Source organism: Urocitellus parryii, unplaced genomic scaffold (assembly GCF_045843805.1).
Source record: "Urocitellus parryii isolate mUroPar1 unplaced genomic scaffold, mUroPar1.hap1 Scaffold_145, whole genome shotgun sequence".
Classification (NCBI taxonomy): Eukaryota; Metazoa; Chordata; class Mammalia; order Rodentia; family Sciuridae; genus Urocitellus; species Urocitellus parryii.
In genome coordinates this window covers 388,704-413,053 of record NW_027552032.1, presented here as the reverse complement: position 1 = coordinate 413,053, position 24,350 = coordinate 388,704, and the positions used below count along the sequence as shown (strand labels likewise).

The 24,350-nt window shown below is 45.5% G+C and overlaps 3 pseudogenes; 2 read left to right on the top strand and 1 right to left on the bottom strand.

The window, feature by feature from the left end:
- The first annotated feature begins 5,029 nt into the window (after nucleotides 1-5,029).
- On the top strand, nucleotides 5,030-5,507 carry LOC144251655 (immunoglobulin heavy variable 4-30-4 pseudogene; annotated as a pseudogene).
- A 2,070-nt stretch (nucleotides 5,508-7,577) lies between these two features.
- On the top strand, nucleotides 7,578-9,003 carry LOC144251656 (ankyrin repeat domain-containing protein 40 pseudogene; annotated as a pseudogene).
- Nucleotides 9,004-13,955: 4,952 nt separating this feature from the next.
- Nucleotides 13,956-23,988, bottom strand: LOC144251654 (dnaJ homolog subfamily B member 14-like; annotated as a pseudogene).
- Nucleotides 23,989-24,350: the final 362 nt, after the last annotated feature.

The following is a 24,350-nucleotide window of genomic DNA, read 5'->3' as shown; positions in this document are numbered from 1 at the left end:
CCCGTTTCCACTTATCCATATCTATAGATCTTTCTTCCGGGAACCAGGGATTCCATTCCCTGACCACCTTAAGACACATCTCTATATCAGAATGAGAAATAATAATACCATAGACGGCAAGTGAATGCCTAAGAATACATAGAAAAGGAGAAGATGAAGATTGTCCCATCACCCTGTAATATAAAGAAAAATAACTCACCCTTCCTGACAATCATGCAGGGTACCCTGTTCAGGCGCCAATTGTGAACGTCTAGTGCGTTCGGGTCCCTGGGTAAGGGTCGCGAAATCACCGCGACACAGGGGATGCAGAGCCAAGGCAGCAATTGCAACTGCATGCTGAGGTTTATTTGCAAGTTCCTTTTATATTCTTCTTCTAACAAAGCAAGCAATTCTTCAGTAACATTTCATCTACATAGCCCAAATATCATGCCTCAGCGGGTACACAGAGCTAAATTCAGATTGTTCCTGTTCTTTTTGATAAGTACCCTCCCAAAGTTCTTTGTAGACATTATCTAATCCCCGAATGTACTGTTCCCAGGTCCAGTATGCAGGAAGCTTCTTCCTCTAGGCCAAACCATGCAGAAGCTTGTGTCTTGTGATAAGGGGAAAAGGACCTTTCCTTCTCCTAGCGAGGCATGCCTTCAGCTGACCTAAATCACAGCCACAGCTTCTTGCAAAGTGTCAGGCTGAGGGAGCTAAACTCTGCACACTTAAACCCCAACACACATTCACTGCATGTGAAAGGCTTTTCTCCAATGTTAACTCTTAGGTGTGCAATGTGATTGGCATTTCTTCTAAAGATTTTTGACTTTTACTACACCCCTGATATCTTGTTACATTAGGATCTATCTGGTTTATAAAAAGGCTGGACTTATGGTGAATATCTTCTCACATTCACTCCATTCCTAGTGCCTTTTCCCCTATGAAATGCCCCTGCACTCTCAGTGCTCCCTGGAGGCTGCCCTCTGGTGAGTCCCCTGGACCCTGAACACACTTGAGCTAGCTGAACGTCCTTCCCACCTCCCTGCTCTCCAGACCTCTCCCACAGGTGGTTCTGCAGCTGCTCAAGGCTGGGACCCCGTCCTCCTCTTTTAAGTGTTACTCCCCAGGGCACAGCATGGGGTACTGAGGGTTCCCACTTAGCTCTCCTCCTGTGGTGCCCTCTGTCCAGACGGATCCTCCACAGCCTCTGCTCTGTGCCAAGATCCCTTCACTATCCACAGGTGGTTCTGAAGCCTAAGGAATCAAGGTTAATTCCTGCCCCACAGAAGATGACATCAGACTCTCTTCCTGCTGGTGATGTCACAGTAGCAACCAGAGGCATTTGGTCTCTGCATGGGAACAAAATCCTCTTCTGTGTTGCCCTCTTGTTCTGGTCACTCTTAGAATGTCTTTAAAATATATGATTTTCCAACTCTACCCCTGACTAAACAAATGAGGACATTAAGTATCTCCTGATTTGCTATGGGCTCTATAAGAAGAGGACAGACTGGAAGAGAGAAATGTAGGAGGCTGACCTTCAGGCCCAGAGTCCTCATGGTGGTGCAGCTGTGCAGGCACAGATACAGGCAGGCCTCAGACATCCTCTGAGAACTTGAGAATCTCAGGCATCCCAGGGGTATGAGCAGCTTCATCACGAGGTGTTTAAACAGGAGTAGTGCAGAATACAGTGACCTCACTGATCCTGGGGGAACAAGGATGGGAGCTGACCCTTGACCATGCTGCCCTTGCACCTGCAAGAGCCCCACAAGCACACCACACCACTCATCCAGAACCTTTCTGTGTGGCTGCAACTCACCTCTGCATGGCTGTGCACTCCTGCAGGAAACATCCCTTATTGGTGTGATGCTAGCAATCCCTTCACACTTGGCCTCCCCATTTCTGGATGGCTGGCAGGAGGAGGACCAGCAGGAAGCATGAAAGAACTCCCCAGCTTGTCTCCCGGTGCCTCTGAGAAGCACAAGGCAAACACTCTTCCTGGGAAAGATGGTGGCACTGCCGTCTGCTCCCTACTTGTACCCTAGGACTTCCTCATGCAAAGCAGCTCCCAATCTCAAGCTGAAAGCCCAGCCTTGGCTGAGCAGCTCCCCTCTCCTTCTCATTAATTCTTCATTGCAGCCTGGAGGTTCTGGTGCTGCTCCTCTGCCTGGTGACACCTCTCTTTGAGAATGTACAAGGATTTCCTGAGAAGGTTGTGGTTATGCAGGTGCTATTGTGATTAACAAGAGGTGATGTTTCTTGTACCCAGGTGTCATGTCCCAAGTGCAGCCCAGGAGTTGAGACCTGGCCTGGTGAAGCTCTTGCACACCCTGTCCCTCACCTGTGATATCACTGGATTCTTACTTCCCATCTATGGTCTGAGTTGGATCTGCCAAGATCCTGGGAAGGTCCTGGAGTATGCTAGAAGAACATATAGTGGTGGAAGCAGATACTATTACACACCTGTTCCTGAGCCCCTTGCTGTTCCTGAGGACTCCCTGATGTACCTGCGCATATGCTGGTTCTTTTCCCCAGATGTCTTTCCCAATTGCACCTGCAGGGGTTGAAATCAATACTCCTGAGAGTCAATATCACCAGGGACATTTCCAAGAGCCAGGTATCGTTAGAACTCAACAGCTTAATACCTGAGGATATGGTTGTGCATTCCAGTGGGAGACACCCAGTGAGGGAACTCAGTGTGCGCCCAGTCACTAACCTGCCTATAGGGGAAGCTCAAGACCACCATGGGGATCTAAGGACCACCAGGTGGAGCTGAGGACCAGCAGGGGGAGCTGAGGACCAGCAAGGATCTGAGGACCAGCAGAGGAAGCTGAGGACCAGCAGGGGATCTCAGAATCAGCAGGAGACTCAGGGGACTCAGGGAGCTCAGGACAAGGAGGGGGAGCTCAGGGCTATCAAGGGTAGCTCTGCCCCAGGATAAGGTAAAGAACTGTCCAGAGGAGTGTTTGTATTAAGATATTTTGTCTAATTATACAAATTCCAATTTCTCTGTCTGATTGCAGTTCTTAAATGTTAAATGTTATTATCCGTAAGTAATATTCTGTTTTCCTACTCTGGGCCCATGTACTTGTGAGGTTCAACATTTTCATGAATTTCAACATTAAATTCTCAGCCTTGATAACTATATCAATAAGTCTAAAGAATTTTAAATATTGTGTGATTCCTTCTCCTTATTTGCTGTGCACACAGAGAAAGAGGCACACCTGAGGATTTGAAGCAGCATCATAGGAACATAAGAACACGAGGCTAGCCTTGCTCCAGACTTCTAAAGCAAGAGTGTTTCAGCTTTGGAGGCCAAGTCAGACTTGCTCGTCCCTAGGATCCAGGTCAAACTCACATTTGAAACTGTTGTAGTTTTGCAGTTTTCCATAACATGAGCTGCCTGAGAAAGCATTTCCCACCCACACCCAATCCCAGGAAGATCCTTCACTGTATCCTGTTTTACTGTCTTCTGTTAAGAATAAAATTTCTTCTGACCACATTGGAGGGCCACATTCTCTGCAATGTCTGTGAATTTGGATTTGGTTATTTGCATTCATCATAAAGAATTTCCCAGGGGCAAGAAGGATGAAAAAAGCTGACAGAAAGCAAATGAGTTACAGGAAGTTTTTCTTCAGCTATAACTCACAGTGATCTTGGCAATGGATCCTGTCTTAATTAGTCAGCACTCTCAATGTTCACAAACTAGAGTAGAATCATCTGAGCTGAAAAGGAGGCCACTCAGAAAAGTTCCAAAGCAACGTGAGTCCTGGCTGCAGAACTCATGGAGGAGAATTGAGAGACAAGATATTGAATCCATGCACCTTGATCATAACAGAAATGCAGAGCTCAGCCTAAGTGAGACTGGATGGAAATGTTACCTCAAGCAGGGCCATATGAAGCCCTGGCAGGATGGAGTCTACCGTCTCACACTTGACACAGGTGAAGTGGGAATGAGAATCCTAAAGAAGAGTCCAGATTCCCCAGGTCAGGGCTAAGATCATCTGAAGATGTCTCCCCTTTAGTACGCCTGGAAGAATAGCTTTTTAAGTTAGAAGATTTTCTAGGACATAGAAACTTCACCAGATGGCACTCATGAATTTAGGTGGTAAAATCATGGAGATGAGCAAGGTCTTGGGCTGTGGGCAAGACAGGTCTCACTGCAGTGACACTGCACAAGGAACTGGACCTGGGGCTCCCTCCCTCACCCCATACTTCCCTGCATGCCAGCCCTGTCTGATGTCAAGCTATGCTGCTTGAGTAAACTCAGTGGTTCTCAGCCTCAGGCTGCAGCTGAGAGCTTCCTTTTCTCCCAGGACTCACACCTGGCCCAGCACCTCCCTGCTGTCCTCTCCGGGTGGAGACCAGAGGGCAGGACAGATGAGGGGAAGAGCTCAGAGCAGATTCCCACCCACTGCTGTCCACAGGAATTGGCTGGACAGTCAGGAGGACAAGCAGGACAGAGGGTGGGGGAGGGCATTGGGCACACAGCAGGATGAGACCCTGCTCACTCCTCTCCTGCTCAGTCTGTAGCCCCCAAATCTCACAGAGATTAAAGAGAAGAACTAGTCCTGAGAACAAAGGGGGGCTCTTCTCCTGGATGTGGGGAACCCCATCCTCAGCCCTGGGCTCTGTTCAGTCATCACTGAGGGCTTCTCCTTCAGGGCTGAGAGGTGAACCTGGGGCCTCTTACATGCTGGGCATGTTCCTGCCACTCTGAGACCCTCCCAGGTGCAGGGAGGAAGGGCTTGAAAGAGGCAGCCTGGGCTCAGGAGGGTAGGCTCCCCCTCTGACAGCCTTCCAGAACCCCTGAAACCACCTGCTCTCCTCTCACAGGTAAAGGTCCACCTGGGTTCAAGACAGGGATACATCTCAGGAGCACAGAGGACCTGGGAAGCCTGAACTCAGCCTCTCCAGATATCAGAAGAGCCTCACCCACATGCAAATCCCTCCTCCTGCCCTGGGTTCAAATGCCCTCTGTGCTGTGGGAGCTCCCAGCTCTCTGCTCAGACAGGGCTTAGTTCTCTGGAAGGCAGGTGTGGTCTAGAAGATGAGGCTGCTGGGTCTTGTCCTGTGCCTGGTCACAGCTCCCCAAGGTGAGTGTCCCCAGTGTCAGATCTGTATCCATGGGGAGGTTGTAGCTGCAGGTGACTGACAGGGTATGACTGTCTTTGTCCCCAGGTGTCCTGTGCCAGGTGCAGCTGCAGGAGTCAGGACCTGGCCTGGTGAATCCCTCGCAGACCCTGTCCCTCACCTGTGCTATCTCTGGTTACTCCATCACAACCAGTGATTACTGGTGGAGCTGGATGCGTCAACCCCCAGGGAAGGGGCTGGACTACATAGGGTACATAACTAGTGGTGGTGGTACTAACTACAGTCCATCCCTCAAAAGCCGAGTGTCCATCTCCAGAGACACGTCCAAGAACCAGTTCTCCCTGCAGTTGAGCTCCCTCACCACTGAGGACACAGCCACCTATTACTGTGCCAGAGACACAGTGAGGGGACCTCAGTGTGAGCCCAGACACTAACCTCCTGCAGGGCACCCATGGCCAGCAGGGGGCGCTCAGCACACAGGGTCAGTTCCAGAGCAGGGTCAGAGGGAAGAAAGTGAAGTTCCCCTCATGTCCTGAGGTTTCTTCCCAGCCAGCACACCCCCTAACACTACCATGAATAGAGATTATTTACATCTTTCTTGTCTCAGAATCTCAGAAGTTTGTCCTTCTCTAAATCAGGCTTGTATGAAATTCTCTTGCTCAGCACAGGCTACTGAACAATATTTCTTGATGAACATTAATTTTTTAACCTTTATTTAATTAATTTATTTATTTTTATGTGGTGCTGAGGATCGAACCCAGGGCTTCACGTGTGCTAGGTGAGCACTCTACAGCTGAGCCACAACCCCAGCCCCCCCCGAACATTAATTTTTTAATGATATTTTCTGCCCAGTGTCTGCAACGTAAACTTTATAAACTTATCTTTTCAGTACCAGGGTTTCATATCAGGGGGCCCTACCCTGAGCTCCATCCTAGCCCTGCCTCAGTTTTATTTTAAGACAGGTTCTCTCTAAGAGGCCCAGGCTGGTCTTGAATTAGTTATCTTCCTACCTCATCATCCTGAGTACCTGGGATTAAAGGTGAGCTCTACCACATCCAGGTTAACTTTATAAACATTTGATGCCATGTCTTATCCCCTCCATGCTCAGATGGATCCCCTGTTCTCTCCTCATGACACCTTCCCATTCTCAATCTGCTCAGTGTGCTTCCTGTTATGGGTCAGGTCATAGAACACATGTTACAGTAGAGCCCACATACTGCCAGAACCTTTCACACCTGGGACCTTTGGCAATGTCTGGAGTCAGTTTTGTTTTCTCTTCTGTTAAAAAAGAAATTTTCCAAGGCAATTAGTTGTTAGGTACCATTGTAGCTGCCAAACCTCCAGCCATCACACAATACTACCCACAACAAGGCATTATTTGAACCAAATGGCTATGTACGAAACTGAGAAGCAGTGATAGAAAGGCCTAAACCCAGTTAAAATGCAGAGAAATATGCATATTCAGAATAAACTTTCATGTATGTGAGCTGTCTATCCTAGTGATGACGCTCTGTGACACCCAATTCCAAAACCCAGGGCTCCAAGTTCTGTATGGCCTGTGGACAGGGGTGACCTGAGAAAGGTCTTGAAGAGAAAGGGGCTCCCTTGGCAAAGACCCAGGAGGGAGCATGGTCAGTTATGTAGGAGACTGTGGGAGCTGTAAGGTGGCTCTGAAACTAGCTCCAGGTCCCTGAAGACATGCTCTGCTCAGGACCATTCTGTTCCCATCTTGGTGTGAGGTGACCTCAAGTCCAAGAAGCTCCAGGACACGTGCTGGGGAGAGGCAGCTTGGAGCCTGCCTGGGTTTCCAGCCACTGTGGCTGGATGCAGGGTCACAGAGAGGGACACCCTGGGCTCTGTTACTACTCACACCAGTGTCTACCCTGTCCTGAAAGTCCAGCTCCAGTCTGGGTGAAGATGAACAGTGGCAATTTTGATATCCCAGATCATCCTAAGCTACTCCGGGTTCATTCCAGAATATTAAATTATTGGGAATATTTGAAAAATATGGGCTGGTTGACAGCTATGGCACTGATTTTAAATATAAAGTTTGCTAGTGGCTAAAATTTATACTACTAAAATTTGTAACAATGCTTGTCAATTCTACATCTATCGTTAACAATCTCATTTTTTAAAATTTCTTTAATTTTTTGTGCATTATAAAAATGAAAATTGTGTAGTCCGTTTTGATGTAGTTTTAAATGCATATACACAATTTTATAGCAGAGCAATTTTACCTGTGTACCTTGTATATCTTAAATTTCTCTGCCTGTCATCATCTTTTCAATTTATTATATATGTTTGGTCATACTAAAAGAAAACACAGGTGCCTGCTGGCCAGGAGCACCTGGGGAGCCGCAGGCAGCGGGCGGGAGGGAGCACGGGCCTGGGCAGGGCAGCCGAGCCCAGCGCTCCCTCCCCATGGCCGGGAGCAGGCCGCGTAGGCGGCGACGGCGCTGAGAGGCCAGGGCGGGGCGGCGGGGGGGCCTGCGGCCGAGTGGAAGATGAACGCCCTCCTAGAGCAGAAGGAGCAGCAGGAAAGGCTGCGGGAGGCCGCGGCCTTGGGGGACATTCGGGAGGTGCAGAAACTGGTGGAGAGCGGGGTTGATGTGAATTCCCAAAATGAGGTCAACGGCTGGACTTGTTTACACTGGGCATGTAAACGCAACCATGGTCAGATGGTCTTATACCTGTTACAGTCAGGTGCTGACAAAGAGATTCTTACCACAAAAGGGGAAATGCCAGTGCAGTTAACATCAAGGAGAGAAATCAGGAAGATCATGGGAGTGGAAGAAGATGATAATGATGACGACACCCTTCCTCAGCTGAAGAAGGAGTCAGAACTGCCCTTTGTTCCCAATTATTTGGCCAACCCAGCCTTCCCTTTTATCTATACTCCCAGAGCAGAGGATTCAGCCCAGTTGCAGAATGGGGGCTCCTCCACACCCCCAGTATCCCCCCCTACAGATGGCTCACCTCCATTGCTGCCCCCTGGGGAACCCACCCTGCTAGGAGCCTTTCCCCGGGACCACCCTTCTTTGGCACTTGTTCAGAACGGTGATGTGACTGCCCCCCCTGCCATACTCAGAACACCAGAAAGCACAAAACCTGGTCCTGTTTGTCAGCCACCAGTGAGTCAGACCCGCTCCCTTTTCTCTTCTGTCCCATCTAAGCCACCAGTGACTCTGGAGCCTCAAAATGGGACTTATACAGGACCGGAGCCAGCATTCCAGCCATTTTTTTTTTTTACTGGAACATTTTCATTTAATATGCAAGAGCTTGTACTCAAGGTAAGGATTCAGAACCCATCTCTTAGAGAAAATGATTTCATTGAAATTGAACTGGACCGACAAGAGCTTACATACCAAGAACTGCTCAGAGTGAGTTGCTGTGAGCTGGGTGTTAATCCAGATCAAGTGGAGAAGATCAGAAATTTACCAAATACGCTGCTAAGAAAGGACAAAGATGTCGCTCGACTCCAAGATTTCCAGGAGCTGGAACTGGTTCTGATGAAAAGTGAAAACAATTTTCTGTTCAGAAATGCTGCGTCCACACTGACTGAAAGGCCTTGCTACAACAGGAGAGCTTCAAAACTGACGTACTAATGCAGCAGGGACTTTTATCGCTGAGTATTGTGACAATGTATGTCACCTCTGGGGCAAGGACAAGCCATTGATCCAAAAGCCTCGGATGCCCACGAGGTCCCCTGGTGCCACTGCGTAGTGTACACTAACATCGTTGTTCTGCCAAGGCAAGAAGCCCCTGTCCCCCAGCAGCGGTGCCACTCTTCCAAGCCTCTTGGTGCACAATAAACCTATTGCTTGAAGCTCTGAACAGCTGAGAAGTGGTCTGGAGAGGCAGAAGCCGGAGGTTCTATATCCAGTGTGTTTTATGTGCAGAATGTAAGAGAGTTGTCTAAGCAGAAGCTGAGAGAGCACAGAACCTATTTCCGGCCACTCCTGTTGACAGTGCACCTGAAGGGCCGGGCGTGCCTTTCTTAGTGTTGCATGCTCATGACTCTCCTGAAATTGCAAACTGACTAGAGAGGAAGACTGGGGAAAGCACGGGTACTGGACAAAGGGATTTTGGTGTGACTTGTGCTGTGAGGTTTCTTAGAACATATTTATAAATGTTACTCAGGTGAAAAGTATTTAAGTATACAGTTACCTAATTGTAAATAGGCTGTTAACCAAAAGCTTCCCCTCCCCCACTTTTCCTTTGCGAACACTCACAACTGCTTCTGTCTCCACTATCATCTCTGCTTTACCTCCCCTTCACGGTCACTAGAGGGCTCTCTGAGGCTTTCTAAAAAAGCCACTGCATTTTTACTGAGGCGATTCCTGTCATCAATGTATTTAATTGCACTGTTTGAGAAGAGCACAAGCATTGCCAGTCCGTGTTCTACATTCTCATTTTCCACTAGAAATGAAAAGCAGTTTTTGAGCCTGAATCTGTTGCTATTTTACAGGTTATTGTGGGAAATTGAACTAAAGGAGTTAGCATCTTTATTTTTGTAACAAAGATAAAGGTTATTTTGAAATTATTAGGATTTTTACACAACTCTGAAATCTGTTGCTTTTTAAAACAAATCGTTTGATCTTAGGGATTCCCCCTACTGCCACCACCAATCCACTCAACAAAATCAGTTGTGAGTCTACCAGACTTAAAAACAAAACTTACCTGATTAAACTATTGAGCATGGCATAAGAATTTTGTTCAAGAATGCATTTGAGGATTCTTTTCATTTTCTTCAGCATCATTAAGGTAAAAGAAAAGCTACTGTCTCGTTGAAACAAACAGCTTAGCTTTAGAAATCAGAGCTGCCCAGGTAGACAGGAGAGCAGGGGTTGAAGCCAGCTGTTGGAGAGCATCCCTGCTGTCTTAAGAAGCTTTCTCCCCATAGTGCCTATAGTTTCCAAAGAAACTTAACTTCCTGATTGTGTTAACTTAATTTTATTAGAACACTATAATTGAGTAAGAAGGTGCAGAAGATGTCAATGGAAGAGAATGTTGTACTAAGATAATGGCCTCCTGCTGCTGCTTAAGTACTGAAATGAGGCTGAGATATTCCTCAAGGCCAACTTCTTGGAGTCACTCTGTTTAATGACTTCCTTGTATCCCCTCCCCCCTTACTGCTGGTGACTTATCCTTGTGGAGTGTGCATAGCATAGTGAAGGTTACTTTATTACCTACTTTCTCTTAAGTGCTTTAAAGAAACCTCCCTTGTGTTTCAACCAATCAGAAACTACATTATCTAGATGTACTAACCTCTTCCTTCACTTTGAAAAGTTACAACTTACTGATACAATTAACTATGGTTCTATCCTTCAAGAAATGGTTCAGTATTAATTCATGTCTAAATTACTGGGGTTAAAACTCTTTTAGCCACCTAGATTAATTAGAGATTCTCAGAAGCAGTGGAGGCCCTTGGTTAGGAGGTGGCCTACAGAGTTGTTCTCCAGGCTCAGAAGCAGAGGGAGCAAGGGCTCTGCCCTACCTTGACCTCTCTCTCCATAGAATCCTCTGTGGTCAGTGACTCTGGCAGTGGGATTAGACTGCACAGTTGCTGGTAGGTGAGTTTAAAGTCTTAATCTATGCATTCAGAGAAATATTTTTATATGCTTTGTGTAATTTATAACAAGAGTTTTTTTAGCTTTGTTAACTGTGAATTCTCTCCTTCCCCACTGCATATTTAAAGCATGTGTTCACACTGGGTGTAAACATTCACAGAGGATTCTTTTCTTCGTGCATTGCTACTCTTCAAACATAACAGGTATTATTAAAATTAAATATTAACTGACCAAAAAAAAAAAAGAAAGAAAACACAACAGTTTTCCTTTGTTATATGTCTCTGAGGTTCTTATTGTACATTGTACAAATGTTGGTGTTTTAATGACTAAAAAGAACCCAATTGCATTCAGAGGGCATTTCTGAATGATTTATTTCCCCCAATGGTTTGATTTCTGTCTTCTTTCCTTCACTGAAACCTCAGGACTTGCTCTGCATTCTCACACAGTTCTTTCCTCACCCAGGTGGATGCTGTGATCACTTTCCCTAAACACAATGCCCCTAACTTGAAGACAGCCTGTATTTGATGGCTTAAGCCTGTTTCTCTGAGTATAATACATGGATGTACTTATACAAATTAGATTTAGGACTTGAGAGTGTAATACATTTTGAAGGATCTGAATAAATAATGATGTGTTGTATAATGTTGTTCACACATGAGGGTGTTTGATCATCAACATCACTGTGAATGTCACCATTTCTTTCCCTCAGACACACAGCTGGCCATTCCAGCTTTATTTTCATGATTACATTAAAACCTTGTAAAGTCTTGTGAGGCAGAGGAGACAGCACCCTGACACAAAGGGTGCCAGGTGCCATGATGGGTCCCAGGCTGGGCACGCCCAGCTGTCCATCACCTGTCCCTCCTGAGTCTGGGGAGCCCACCAGCTGCTCTGTCCCACTCACTGTGAAGCACAGCCTGGCTGTGGGCCACAAGTGCCCTGTGAGCTGCAGAGCCCCAGGACAAGGCCCTCTCTGCACGTGGCCCTCACCACCCACCCTCACCCCCACCCTCCCTGCACCTTCCCATCTTCAGAGGCCACTGTCCTCTCTCTTTCCAGGACCTGCTGCAGTAGGCTACCCACATGAGTGATGGTGTGGTGATGGTCTCCCTCTGCCTGACTCATTTCAGCTAGGACCATGTGCTCCAGGGCCATGCCCAGGGCCAGGAAGGACAGGATGTCATTCTTTTGGCTATAAAATATTTCCTGGTCTGTGCATAGTGGATGTTCTTCATCCATCTACCCCTGAATGACTCCTTTGTTGATTGTGAAATGTGTTTCAATAATCAATGGTTTTCCAATAATTATTTGATGTACAGATTACATTTCTTATGGAAAAACACTCAGTACCTGGGTGGCTACATCATGGGTGAGACCTGATTTTATTTCTGATGAAGCTTCACAGTGTTCTCCATGACACAGTCTACATTCCCAGTAGTACCCTGACCCCTTCCACTGTGAGCATTTGTTATCTTCCTCCTTTTCAAGGAGCCATCTCATCAGGGAGGATTGAAATCTCCCTGTGGTTTTGTTTGCGTTTTCCTGGTGATTTGTGATGTTGAGCATTTGATAAGTTATTTGTGTTATTTCTATGTGATCTTTGATAGATGTGAACATAGGTAATTTACCCAAGTGCAGTAAACTGTGGGGTATTTGCTCTGTGTTATCTTTGGCTACTGAACTGTTGGCTTTTCCCACTCATTCTGCATTTCTGACCCTTGTTGGAGCAACAGCTTTCCAAATAAATTTTCTGCTAGTGTGTAGATTTTCTCCTCAGTCAGTAGCTTCCTTTGCTGTGGAGAATCCTGCTGCTTGATCTGTCCACTTTTACTCTATGGCCTTTGTTTTTAGGTTCTTATCTTATTTCTCCTCCTGTGTGAGCACCTTTCAGTGTCTCCTAAGTTTTCTTCCATGGCTTTGACATCTCAGGACCTGTGTGTAAGTCTTGCATTGATTTGGAGCTGAGATTTTACCTGGTGAGAGTGGGGGTCTAATTCTAATCTCCTGCCTGTGGTTGTCCAGTTTTCCCAGAGCTATTCAGTAAAGAACCATCCTTCCAATAAGGATTCCTGACCTTTTTGCTAGACCCAGTGGACTACATGTGTGTGGCTGCACCCTGTCATCAAAATCTCCTTGCATCTGTGTGTGGGTTCAGTGCAGGGCCAGCTCTCTAGGCTGCTGTCACCTGTGGTACATGTTGATGTGCAGGTAGAGATGAGACCAGGCAGTGCTATTTTGGGTGAAGGTGGCTTTGCATGTTCAGTTTCTCTTTGGCTCTCTGTGAGTTTTAAGTTTATGCTTTCTCTTTCTGTAAAGAATGTCACAGGAACTTTGGCAAAGGATGCATTGAATCCTCAGGTGGTTTCATGGGGTGTGTACAATCACCAGTATTTTTACTCCAATTCCATGAATTGGGATATCTTTCCACTTTTTCTGTATTTTATCTTCAATTGCTTTAAACGAATTTAGAGTTTACCTAATGGATATATTTCATTTTTTTGGATTATTTAATTCTAGATAATTATGTAGCAATTTTGAATAGGACTATTTCTTGAATTTTTCAACATGATTACTTTTTTTTTAAAGAGAGAGTGAGAGCGAGAGTGAGTGAGAGAGAGAGAGAGAGGAGAGATAATTTTTAAATATTTATTTTTTAGTTTTCGGTAGACACAACATCTTTATTTTATTTTTATGTGGTGCTGAGGATCGAACCCAATGCCCCATGCATGCCAGGCGAGTTCACTACTTCTTGAGCCCCATCCCCAGCCCACAACATGGTTACTTTTGATGTATAAAATGTCACATTTTGCATGGCAACTTTGTATTTTGTGACTTTACCAGTTTGTCAGTTGTAACATTCAAGGTGGACTCTTTAGGTTTTTTTGGTTTTTTTTTTTTTTTTTTTTTTTTAAGGAAGTGTCTTATGGAACTAAACACTAAAAGAATTTAAGTAAAAGGCAGTAATCTGTATGTACACAAAATGATCATTCCATAAATATTTACATGAGGGAAAAGAGAGAGAATCACTAAAACTGAATTGCTACAGGTATGAAAATCCTTTCTCAAAGCATTTTTATTGAGGAATCATATAAGCTTTTAAAATGAAAATAATTGCAGAAACATAAATCTTAATTTCAGTTCTCAGTTCTTACTATTTAAAGGAACCAATAGGTCATAAACAGCCCAAGATTTCAAGAACCAACTATTCAGTTCAGTTTTTAATATCAAATCTTTTTTTTCAGCTTTCATGATGAAATTAAATTTACAAAAGAGATAAAGAGCATGCTGAAAGGTATAAATACAAATTCCAGTTCATCCTCCTTTATAAAGGCTAGTCAGCCACTCCACTTCTTTACAGGTGTCCATGCTCAAGGCATCTGCCTTCCTTCGGAGTCGATCATCACGGTATACTTTTGCTGCATACTGCATATCTGTTTTTTGCTTTCTTTCCAGAAATTATTTCAAATATTAGTCACATAATTTTCTTCTACACTTTTTTTTTACCGTTGGTAATAACATTCCTTTATATTCATTTTTAAAATGTTTGTTGACATAGTAAACAAGGCCCAAATTTTCTGTTTGCATTTTAATGGTTTTCTCTGATCCAGATCTGGGATATAAGGAATAAGGAAGATTGGAGACCATCAGTTGGCTAATAATAACACAAGAATCAGTAGGGTAATGGGCATCAGCTGGATAAACACAGAAAAACCTCCGATTCCTCTTTTTCTTCTCTTTCATGTCCACTATGTGGATGCTGATGTTGATGGCTATAACCAGCTCGGCCATTTGAAAATGAGTGTACACTACCTGAAGGAAATATATATTGAACAAAAAATATATTGAACAAGTCTTCTGGAGTTATATCAGCTTCACAGCCTCTATGGAAATTAAATCTGCCATTGTCTTGGTGATTACATGCTTGTTCTTCACTGCCTGTGAGATACACTGTTTTCCTTTTTCTGGATTGTTTAAAAAAGCAGAAGCATTTCCAATCTTCTTAAAAGCATCTGTTGCTCCAGATGCATAGTTTTGTCTGGATGAAACTTCAAAGCAAGCTTTCTATAAGCTTTTTACAAATCTTCATCACCAGCATCTTTTGTAACTCCAAGTACTTCATAGTAATTTTTACATTTGTTAATGCTGAGAACTCCCACTACTTGGTCTTTGGTAAAGCATTTTCCACTTTCACCACCACGGGATACGCTGTCCTTTGTGCAGTGGGGTTTGCTGGGATCACTAGTACCTGATGGTGTTCCGCATGAGGACTATTTCCAGCAGTGCTTCATTTTTCATAATTATCTCCCACAGTGCTCTGTTCCCAGCTACTCAGGAAGGCTGAGGCAAGAGGACTGCTTGAGCCCAGGAGTTGAAGACCAGCCTGAACAACAGCGGGCCCAGGGCAGAGGGTAGAGCTTCTGAAGGGAGCGCTGGGTTGCCGGGGATCCGGGCCTCCCTGGTGATCTCTTATTCCGGTTCCCCCCAGGACTTGCGCCTGGTTCCCTTTCCTTGAGAATCGCGGCTACAACGGGGAAGCCGCCACTGCTGAGGAGGCGAGGCCAGCTAAGGAGCTCACAGCAGCCCAGGGCAACAGCAGCCATATGCAGAGAGGGGCAGGGACCTCTTTAGCTTTTTATGTATATAAAATTGGGTCATCTAAAACTGAAGTTCCTTCCCACTTTGAAGGGCCTTTGCTTCCCTGTCCTGTAAATTGCTATTGCTAAAGCTTGCAGTGTGATGTTGACTAGAGGTGGGCAGTCTGGGCATCCCCCCCGCCATCTGAGAGACCTCTGGTTGGCCCTCATTTGGATAAGCTGGAGAGTGGGGATCTACAGCAAACCCTTAAGTTCAGACGCACTTCCTCCTCATGGTTCTCACATGTTCTGCACCACACAGGAACATGTGCTGGGATATGACCTCAGTAGTGCAGTGGGGACATGGTGGAAGGTCTCAGGGGCAGGCCATTGGGGAGCCTGGCCCAGGGTGTCAGTTGTTCTCTCTATCTGTGGATGATGTGGACATGCTGAGAAAGACAGGGCAGCAGCAGCATGGGCAGTAGCTGTGTGCCCAGGAGGATCACAAGACACATGTTCCAGACAGTGAGATGCTGTTTCCGCAGGTCCTGCACTGCCCAGGAGCAGGAAGGGAGGAACAGGTCACAGATGATAGATAGATAGATAGATAGATATGCACAGACAGAGGGCAGACAAATAGAGAGATACATGGTAGATAGATAAGGTATTTCATTGACAGATAACAAGGAAATGATAAAAGATGATATACAAATATAAATAAGTGACAAAATAATTTATCAAAGCTGATATAAATATAAGAAAATGATGATAAATAATATATTCATAATAGATGATTGATGATTCACAGAGAAAGATAGATGATAGATAATAGATACATAGAAATATAGATAGATATTTAGCTAGCTATAATTGGTCTCAGGCCCCAGATGATACAAGAACACTGCTCCAATTTTCAAGTCTTTCCTGTTCTTGACCACGTATCCACTTCCATATATTTCTTTCACCATATTCCCTGGACAGGACAAAAAAGATGCTGGGCATGGAAAATGGGAGAAATGGAGAGGTCTGAATTCTCTCAGGGCTGTAGCCTACTTCACTCAATAGAAGCCCATGGCCAGAGCCTCTCCTTTCCTGTCTCACCCTCAGGTACAGGTCCTGATCATGGCCAAATCACCATGGAGACACAGGGGCAGCCTGGCACTGTCTGCTCTAGGTGTGTGAGTGGCAGGTTCCTTACCCATTGACACAGCCCTGGGCTTGAGACCATGTATGCAGTCCCTGTGCTTGCTCCATGGCCCACTCCTGACTGGTCACTGCAAGGACAATTAGCATGGAGAGTGTGCTCAGCTGGGTTTTCCTGGTGGCTGTCTTAAAAGGTAAATAATTGAGAACCAGATACCCTGAGTGTGTGAGTGGACAGAAGTGAGAGAATGAGTGTATGAGTGAAAGTGTCCTGACCAGGATGCTTCTGTGTTTGCAGGTGACAAGTGGATATATAGCTGTTGGAGTCTGGGGGAGCCCTCGTGCAGCCCTTGGGGGGGGGACTGCAACTCTCCTGTGCAGCCTCTAGATTCACCTTGAGCAGCTACTGGATGAACTGGATCTGCCAGGCTCCAGGGAAGGGCCTGTAATGTTTTGACAATTTAACTAAAATGGTGTTAGCCCCTACTACCCAGACTCAGTGAAGTGCCAATTCACCATCTCCAGAGACAAATGCAAGAACCTGCAGTACCTGCAAATGAGTAGTCTGCGAGCCAAGGACAAGGACACCTATTACTGTGCCAGAGACACAGTGAGGGGTCCTTAGTATAAGCCCAGAAACAAACCTCCCACATTGTGACCAAGACCAGCAGGGGGCGCTCAGCAATAAGAATCTCAGGGTCAGGACAGGAGCAGGGGCAGAGAGTGGTTGAGGACTGGTTTCTTGTTGTGTATTGAGGCTTTTTTTCTCTATCCCCCTGGGTCCTAGGCAATTAATACCTTTTTAATTCAGTTTGTATATTTCTATGATATCTTTGACAAAAATGTTTGTTTCCTTGTTTTTCAGGGTGCCAGGAACACCAGGGCCACTTAGAGCCCTATATCACAGGCTCCAACTTGAACTCTTGAAGAGGGAGGTTCAAATGGATTCCCACTGGGGCTTCCCCTCAATTCAGAGTCTCCCCATGGATCTTTTCTAGATTTATAATCCTGTTCATCTGCTCTCAATTCTACACTCAAAAGTCATCACTGTAAGGGAGCAGAGATTCACCATGCATAAGCACAGGGTGTGGCCACACCTGCTCCTGTGAGTGACCTCACAGTGGAACACACAATATCCAGAGCCCTCTGCAGAGTTGTTGACAGCACTTTCTGAGACACACAATCAGTCACAGAGTAGACTTTCTACTCTGGATTCAGAGTGAGGCAAAATGGACAGTGGGGTCCGGACCCAGCTCATACTAGGACACACAAAGGTCGCAGCTCAGGCCCATCATCAAGGGTTCCTAAGGGAGGGCCTGATTCCAAGTACTGTCTCTGAAACCAACCAGTTATCAGAATTTCTGCTGTCATCAGGTTGCAGAGACACAGGAGAGCTCCATAGTTCAGCACAGGGCAGCCTGGCCCATGTCACAGACAGAGTTTATGGAGCCTGATCCCTCCAGAGAGAAGAGCCTTTAGCAGCCAGAGGAAGAAGAGGAGATAACCAGGGTAAGGGGGCTCCCGGGTACTTTTCTGCTCTCAGCACTGTGTTTGAGCCCTCCTGCAGAACCATGAGGGACTTCTCCACAGTGATATCCAGGCTGGGGCCTTCCACAGACACAGAGAATTTGAGAGACACTTTGAATTCCCCACAGTGATGCTGAGGGAGTGCTGGACTGGTGCAGCAGGACTCAGCTGTCCTAGGGATAGGGGAGAGAGCGAGCCCCCACAGTGTCAGGGGTAAGCAGGGAAAGCTCCACCTGGATGGTCAAGAGTAACCAGCACCAGAGGAAGACATGCTCAGGAGCTTTCTCAGCTCCATACCCAGAAGTGAGGCCAGTGGGGCCACTGGCTTCAGAACCCTGAAGACACACTGTGCCCAGAGCCACCCTGACTCCATCTTGCTATGAGGTGATCTTGAGTCTGAGAAGCCCCCGGCCATCTGGCTGCTGGGCAGAGGCACCTAGGACAGTGCCTTGGTTTCCAGCCACTGTGGCTGGATTTCAGGATCACAGAGAGGGACACATAGGTGCCCACCCTATTGAGAGTCCAGTTCCAGTCTGGGTGAGGATGAGCATCACCAATATTTAGTTCCACAATACTCCCAGGCAACTCCTGCTTCACTTCATAAATTTAAATTATTGTGCTTTTTCCCAAAGATTTTATTTTTAATTGATTTTTTTCCCAAAAAAATTTTGATTGAGAGTCATAACACTTTTTTTGTATACAAAATAGATAAGTTTCTAAGTAACTTAGAGTTTTATATTTTATATCAGTGGAACCCATTTCTTTTTCAATCAACAAAACTTTTATATTTTTAATTATTTGTAATATTTTATATTGAGCATTATCATCATCTTCTCAAATTATAATTTATTTTTTTCATAGCAAATACAAATACAATGATTTTCTTTTGCTGTATATCCCTGATGTTTTCATGTATACCTAACTAACAATCATACCTTGTACAATATTGTTTTCATTGGTGAAGAGAAGTGATTTTGCATTTGATAAACATAGAATTTTTTCATTAATTTTTTTTCCTTAGTGGTTGAGTTTATGTCTCCTTTGCCTCATTCAGAACTCAGAACTTACTCTGGGAATCTTGCTCAGCTTCTTCCTGAGCCCTGGTGGATGCTGAGATACCATTCCCTAAATATGGTGCCCTTCACTTTCAGACAGTTTGAGTTCTATAGCTTAAGCCTGCTTTTCTGAGTAGAATGTTTGGACAAAGTTATATACATTAGATTTGTGATATAACAGTGGAATACATATTGAAACCAGAATAAGCATTCATAGTGTATGTTGTGTTTCACACAACTTGCTGAGACTGCTTCATGTCCCTCTTGTCCTCTTTTCTGATCTCAGTGTCCTGTCTTGTTGGGCTTGGCTTGGATTTTATGTTAGCAGACAGGCATTTTGTTGGATTTCATGTGTTTTATTATAATTTATTATAATTTCAGAAAATTACTTTAACCTCCTTTTTTCTTTTTTTTTTTTTTTGCTTTTTATTAAAAGAGAGAGACAGAGAGAGAAAAATCTTTAATATTTGTTTTCTAGTTATCGGTGGGCACAACATCTTTGTCTGTATGTGGTGCTGAGAATCGAACCTGGGCTGCACACATGCCAGGCGAGCGCGCTATCGCTTGATCCACATCCCCAGCCCCAGACCTGCTTTTTTCTAAGTGTTCTATATATATCATCTTGAACCTTGTCCACTCTGTATTTGGAGATTTCTGTTGTATGGGGCCCTCAATAGCATTTGGTTTCTGTCTTATGAAAACATTCCTTGGAACCACCCTGTGCTTTGATCCCCTCACATCTGGTTCCTGGCTCCTTAAATGACATCCAGCTCCCCTACTTCTTTCTGCACCTGAAGCTCTGTAACCTGATAAATTTTATTCCAGGCTGGGATTGCCTTAGGGGACTTGCTCTGAGCTTCTCTCCAGTCTGGCTTTGGGCTCACATGAAGGGCCCCTAGGGAGGCCCTTGTCTGTCCCTACTGCAGTGGGGAGGTGGTCTTGGCCCACATTATCACCTCCCACCCACCACAGAAACCTGCCTCTCCCTGTTGCCAACTCCCTGTGATGCTTCTCCTCTGAGGACTCAGACTCTTGTTCTGGACTCTTCTCTTCAGCCCAGGATGCTGTTCCTGAGGACAAGGAGGGGTGGTCTGAGGAGTATTTCCTCCTTCTGTTCCTACTTTCTGTGAGGTTCCAGAAGAGCCCCTGGTATTGGATTGGTGGGTTGCCCTGAGTGTAACTGTTGCATGTGACAACATCTTTCATTACCTCACTTGGTGAGTCTTACTTTTTTCTCCAAGCATCATGTTCCCAATTCAGTCCATTTTCCAAGAAGTGACATTATTTCTCTCTTTCTTGTTGCTGTGGGAACTCCATTGGGCATGCAGGTCACATTTTTCTCTGTCCACTCTTGTGTGGACAGCACCTGGCTGGTGCTACACCTGGCTCCTGGAGCTATGCTGCTATAACATTGGTGTGTGTGCATCACTATTCTCTGATGATATTAGGTCTGTGGATCAGTACTGAGGAGTGGAAACTGGTCCCATAGTAGCTTGACTCCTAGTCTCCTGGGTCCGTGGGCTCTCCTCACCCAGGAAGGAAGTCCACGGTACAGGGTAGAGGAGATTATGGCTGCAGAGTCACTAATCAAGACCTTTGGAGACCAAGAAAGAAGCAGTTCTGATTTTATTGCACAGTTACCTTGTATATATACTCAGGCAGCAGCTAAGCAATTTACAGGTAGTCACCAATATAATTTCTGGCCAACTTTCCTCCACAGCCCTGGTAGCCAGGTCAAATTTGCAATCAAACCTATAGTATGTTTGCTGTTATCCATGGACATTAACTGCCTGGGAAGGCAATTCCCCCCAGACATCCATTCCCAGGAGGTTCCCTCTACCCATCCTCTTGTTTCTGTTTCATGCTGTGAACAAATATTTTTGTGACCAGCAATGGAGGACCATGTTCCCTGCAATGTCTCTGCATTGTGATTTTATTATTTCAAATTGTCCCCAAGAATTATGTTTTATGAATCCCTGGACTTCAGATGTGAAAGAACACTGGGATGTGCCTTACACAGAAAGAATGTGAGAAACAGAATTTTTTTTTTCAATTGTGACTCAGAAATCTTGGCCAAGGCTCTAGTGTCAACAGGTCACCAATGTCAATCATCCATGAGTAGGAGGAGAAATCACCTGAACTGAGCATGAGGCCACTCAGGACAGTTCCAAAGCAACCCACGTTATGGGAGAGGAAGTCAAGGAGCCTGCGAGACCAAAATATTGGATCTACGATATTTTGATCATAGCTTAATGAAAGAGAGCCATAAGTGAGCATGATGTTAATGTAGTAGATGGACATGAAATCTCAGGTAGGGCCAAGTAAAACACTGGGTGCTAGAACCCACTGGTTTACACCTGGATGAGGGGAGGAGAAAAGAGTGTCATGCCAAGGGTCTAGGTGCATTGCTGTGATGGTCTAACTTGAAGAATAGCTTTCTAAATCAGATGATTTGCTAGGACTTGGAAAGTACATATAATGGCACACCTGGCTTTTTGGTGAAAACCTGGAGACCAGCAGGTCTTATCTGAGCCACCCCAATACCAAGAGGTGGGTGCTGCAGGCTCAGTGTTTGCAGGAAGTTCATGGTCAACACCACAGGGAATAAGGAGAGGAGCCCACATGTCTTATTAGGGTGCTGTGCTCACTCAAGCAGGAGAATAATTCCTGAACCTCATCAGGAAGTCAGCAACTACACCTGCCCTCTCAGTGACCCACCTCACTATAGACAGTGTCCACTGTTTTCTCCAAATGCTGGGCTGTGGGCAAGGCAGGTCTCACTGCAGGGATGCTGCACAGGGAGGGGGACTGGGCCTCCTCCCTCACCCAGCCTGCCCTGCATGCCATCCTGTCTGCTGTCAGCCTGGCTCTGCTGCTCTGGGGCACTCAGGGGCTCTCAGCCTCAGGCTGCAGCTGAGAGCTGCCTCTGCTCCCAGTACTCTCACCTGGCCCAGCACTTCCATCCTGTCCTCTCCTGTTGAGAGGAAGAGCTCAGGAATGTTGGTTTCTCCTCTGAAAGCCTTCCAGCACCCCTGAACCCAACTAATTTCCTCTCACAGGTAAAGCTTTACTTGGTTTCCAAGGAGGGACACACCTCAGGAGCACAGAGGACCTGGGCAGCCTGACCTCAGCCTCTCCAGATGTAAGAAAAGCCTCATCCACAGGCAAAGTCCTTCTCCTGCTCTGGGTTCAAAATGCCCTCTGAGCTGTGGGAGATCACAGCTCTCTGCTCACACAGGGCTGAGGTCTCTGGGAAGGCAGGAGTGTGTTCTAAAAGATGAGGCTGCTTAGACTCTTCTTTAGCTGGTCACACCTTCCCAAGGTGAGTGTCTCCAGTGTCTGACCTGGGTTGATGCAGAGGTTGTGATTGCAGGTGACTGATAGCATGTGACTGTCCTTGTCCCCAGGTGTCCTATGCAGGTTCAGCTGCAGATGTCAGAATCTGGCCTGTTGAAGCCCTTACAGACCCTATATGTCACCTGTCCTGTGTCTGGATTGTCCATCACAACTAGTGGTTATGGCTCGCACTGGATTGATCCTTCAGCCCCCAGTAAAGGTGCTGAATGAATAGAGTATATATAAAATAATGGTGGTACTAACTAGAGCCCATATTTCAAAAGCTGAGTGAAAGTCCAGAGACATGTTCAAGAATTAGTTTTTCCTGCAGCTGAACTCCCTGACTTCCCAGGACACAGTCATCTATTACTGTGCCAGAGCCACAGTGAGGGGACCTCAGTGTGAATCTATACATAAACTTCACTGCAGGGTGCCCAGGGCCATCAGGGGGTGCTCAGCAAGCTAAGGAGCAGGTTCAGAGGGAGGAGAGAAGAGTTTACCTCAGTCCTTGAGGCTCCTCCTCAGCCAGGACCTGCCAAGACACAATCTTGTATGGAAATTCTCTAGTTCATTCCTGTCTCAGAATCTCAGATGCTTTTCCTCCTCTAGATCAGGCTTGTCTATAATTCCATTGCTCAGCATAGGCTACTCAACATTATTTTCTGATGAAAATTAATTTTTAATAATATTTACTGCTCAGTGTATTTAATGTGAACTTTCTAAATTTATTTTTTCAGTACCAGGGATTGATACAATGGAGTCATAACCCCGAGTTCCATTATAACCCAATTTGAGTCTTATTTAAGTCAGGTTCTCCCTAAGAAGCCCAGGCTTACCTTGAACAAATTATCCTACCTCAGCATTCTGAGTACCTGGGGTTAGAGGTGAGCTCCACCACACCCAGGTTAACTTTATAAACACTTGATGCCATATCTTACCCTCTGCATTCTCAGCTGGATCCCCTTTCTCTCCCCATGACACCTTTTCATTCCCAATCTGCTCAGTGTGCTTCCTGTCATGGATCAGGTCACAGAACACACTTGACAGCAAAGCCCACATAGTGGGCCAGAAACTTCCACCCCTGTGGACCCTTGACAATGTCTGGATTCAATTTTATTTTCACTTATGTTAAGAAAGGGTTTTGCAAGGCAACCAGTTGTTAGAAACCATTGTACCTGCCAAACCTCCAGTCATCACTCAACACCACCCATAGCAAGGAATTATCTGAACCAAATATCTATGGACTGAACAGAGAAGCAGTGACAGAAAGTCCTAAACCTGGTCAATGCACAGAAATATGCATATTCAGAGTAACTTTGGTGTATGTGAGCGCCTACCTGTCATGATAAGGCTCTGTGACATCCACACTCCACACCCAGGGATCCAAGCTGTACATGGCCTGTGGACAGGGGTGAGAGAAAGGGGCACCCTTGGCAAAGACCCAGGAGGGAGAGTGGACAGCTCTGAGTAGACTGTGGGAATAACAGGTCAGCTCTGCCACTGGCCTCAGGACCCTGAAGGCACAGTTTGCCTAGTGCTGCTCTAACCCCATCTTGCTGGGAGAAGACCCTGAGCCTGAGAAACTCCAGGACACCTGGCTCCTGGCAGAGTCAGCTTGGATCCTGTCCAGGTTTCCAGCCACTGTGGCTAGATTGCAGGATTAGAGACAGGGACAACCTGGGCTGTGTTCCTGCTCACGTCAATGCCCATCCTGTCCTGAGAGTTCAGCAGCAATCTGGGTGAAAATGGTCATGGAAAATTGTTATATCCCAGATCATCTTAAGTTACTCCTGGTTCATTCCAGAAAATTAAATTTTTTTTTGTTTTTTTTTTTGTTTGTTTTGTTTTGTTTTTGTATTTGCCAAAAGACGTTGATTGAGTGTTATAACACCGATTTTGCATATAAACCTTATAAGTTGCTAAGTTAGAGTTTTATATTTTATATCAATACAAGCCATTTCTCTTTCAATAAACAATATTTCCATATTTTAATATTTTATTTGAGAATTTTAATTATGTAATTGTGTTGCTTATTTTGGCATATTCATAGATGTATGAACAAAATTTATTGA